Here is a 2,925-nt window from a genome sequence, read left to right as displayed (position 1 = left end):
TTGGGGACCCCGACATATAAGATCACTAGCATATGCTCTCTGTAGGATGGGAGTTTCTGCAGGCTAGGACTGGCAGTGGCTCCTCCAATTTCTGCTTACTTTCTAGTGGTTGGAACTCAGGCCTACAGCCTTATCTGACTGCTATAGAAGGAAGCCTAGGAAGTGAGATTTAGCTGTAAGCCCAGACAAAGGGGAAGCAGTTTTGATGAACAGCTGGTCTGGCTTTCCTATACTTATTGGAAAGGATTAAAAAGCTGAACAATAGGGTGGTGGATCCTTAGAAAATTATTCAAGCCCAACATCCAGATTTGGTTTTCCTAAAGGTCCTTTCTAATTTACTAACTGGTATACCCTAATCTCTCCCTAGAAGTGTTAGGTAACATGGAAAAATAACTACTTTATAAGACTCTTTGTCATAGGCTTTTTAAAGTATTTATACTCTTCTCTTTTTTTAAATTTCAATTTATTTCATACATTCAATCATGTTATTTAGCTTGCAAAGTGAATATTCCAACATGTGTACATTTTTCACCAGTCCAGTTGACAATACTATAAAATTATCTTCAACAGATAACTCATTTCTTTATCCCATAAATGCTTTGCCTCTCTGTTTTTCTCCTTAAGGTATTTACAGTCTTTTGTTAACATACAGAATGTGTACGTTCAATGGACCAGATTAATATGAAATGGCAAAGTTAAGTCTTTTAAGAGTCTAGAGCTATTCGACAGCGAGTCTGTCTGGTAGTCATTAGATGAAGTCTTTAGCATATTTTTGTGATGCCTCTGACTCATTCCCAGTACAATTTAGTCTTTTTTTTGATAGAACTAGGGCAAATGATCACTTTGTTTAGGATATAAATTACACTTAAGTATCTCTTCAGGTCCATGTTGGCTGGTAGTCTTGAGCTATATTTATTTCTCATCAATGCATCTCGATTGCCATTGTGTCAGAGATGCTATTCAGTAAGTCTGTACCTACTCAGTAAGTCTGGTACAGGAGTAAGGCTTCCAAACCTAAAACTGCTTCTGTCTACGCATATTGTCTTTATGTCTCCAGAAATATTTGGAAATTTCCGTTGATTATAGCAATATCTACAGTTCAAAGAAAAATTTAAACTATAAGCTATTCTAACATCTGTTTTGGTTTTATGGTCAGTCTGAAGAGTTGTAATTTACACTCACTGGCACCACACAGTGAGGTTATTCTCAAACTACTGTATTTTTTTTTAAGTCTCCCTGCACTTAGATGTTGAGCCAAGTCTTAACTATCCATACCAACAGAAGAGAGTATTCTGTGAATAATCAATAATAATTTAAAAACTCACTTTCCACATGGTTTACCATTTGTGCCACCTGGCCTTTAGGGCTGACTTTCATTGCAGTTCATTGCTAACTTAAGGCCCTATCAGAGGAACTTGTAAGAAGCCACAGAAAAGACCATCATCGGGGTGGAAGAGAGTAGGAGGTTTGGCTAAAAGGATCGTATCAGCCCATAATTGTGAATGAGAGTGGCGCAAGAATTATTGTTAAATGGAAACAGAACGCGTCATGGAATCGGACCACCCGGGAGTTACAGTAAATCCCTTGTAACTGGGGGTGTCTACGACACAAGCTTGGTTAGGTATTTCTTTAGATGGGCCTTCTCTGTGAGGGACATCACCAGCCTTCCTTCTAATCCTCTGCCCAACACTGCCCAGTCAGGCACCAGACCCGGAGGAGGTGCCTGGATCTGTGCAGGGCCCTTGGTCATACGTGATTCTACCCTTACAAGTCCTCTGAGGTGCACTGATGCCCAGTCAGGCACCAGACCCGGAGGAGGTGTCTGGATCTGCGCAGGGCCCTTGGTCATATGTGATTCTACTCTTACAAGCCCTCTGAGGTGCACTGCGTCTCTCCTCACTTGGAGAAGGTGGTCTGAGGCACACAGAGAAGACACATGTCATAGAACTAGTTACTGAAACAGCGATGAGGTCGAGCTTCAAAGCCAGGTTTACCTAATCTCTAAGGTAGGTCTTTAAACACTGCGTTACCTTCTCTCTCTGCTTCGCTCCCTGGGCACCACACAGCTAAACTCAGATTCCTACCCGACTGGGCTCCTGGTGCCCTTCCATGGGCTCTGTTCTTCTGGGGTCCCTGAGCCTTTGCTGCTGCGCAGCCCCTCCCTTGCTGACGCAGGGATCAGCCCAGCTCACTCATTCACGCTGCCACCGGGCATCCCGCTTCCCTCCTGGCATCCACCTGAGCCGTCCCTGGGGCTGGTGCATCCCTGACAGGCTGCTGCACGAGCGACTGCCACGCCGTGGTATTACCATATTTTATTAGCTTTGACACCCTTGCCTGCAACGCCTATCTTAATTTCAGATATGTTAAAGTGTGAGTAAAAAGCAAAAGGAAATGACGGGAATGAACAAAACACTGCAGTACGTCTCCAAATTCACAACAATAAAGTTCGTTTCCTGAGAATTTCTTCTGAATAAGAGATTGGAGAATCTTCACGTGACTCCTTTGAGTCAAGATAGGACACTTTGCAATAAAAACGTACGATTAGGGGTGTAGGCTGAGAAAACACCTGAAGCTGGCGGCACTCCGTTTACTCTCTGCTCACTTGCCTTCTCTGTCCTCAGTACACACATGCTAAGCATGTACCATGTGAAGGCCCAACATGAAGCTGTCCATATCAACCTAAGGGGCTGATTCGTTATCAACAAAAATACCAGAAGATACCCCCTTAAACAATATCGACAATTACTGTGATTTTAGTACATCAAACTTCTGCTGGACTCCCACATGACCTACCGTGATTTGAGTCCCAGATCCAGCGGCTTGAAAGTCATGCTGGGCACGTGTGTACACATGTCCAAAAGCCTGAGAGGAGAACGGAGGAGAAGGGATTTCAGCACGGCCATTCCCCCTATGGGGTGACAT

The 2,925-nt window shown here is 43.6% G+C and overlaps 1 protein-coding gene across 2 annotated transcripts in view; it reads left to right on the top strand.

Annotated features, from left to right (window-relative positions):
- Positions 1 to 2,925, top strand: part of UPP2 (uridine phosphorylase 2) — a 44,933-nt gene that overhangs the window by 18,808 nt on the left and 23,200 nt on the right. The window lies entirely within an intron of this gene.

Source organism: Tupaia chinensis, unplaced genomic scaffold, assembly GCF_000334495.1.
Source record: "Tupaia chinensis unplaced genomic scaffold, TupChi_1.0 Scaffold146346_2, whole genome shotgun sequence".
In the NCBI taxonomy this organism is placed as follows: Eukaryota; Metazoa; Chordata; class Mammalia; order Scandentia; family Tupaiidae; genus Tupaia; species Tupaia belangeri.
The sequence above is the reverse complement of the archived record's forward strand: the minus strand, read 5'-3'. Positions and strand labels throughout refer to the sequence as shown.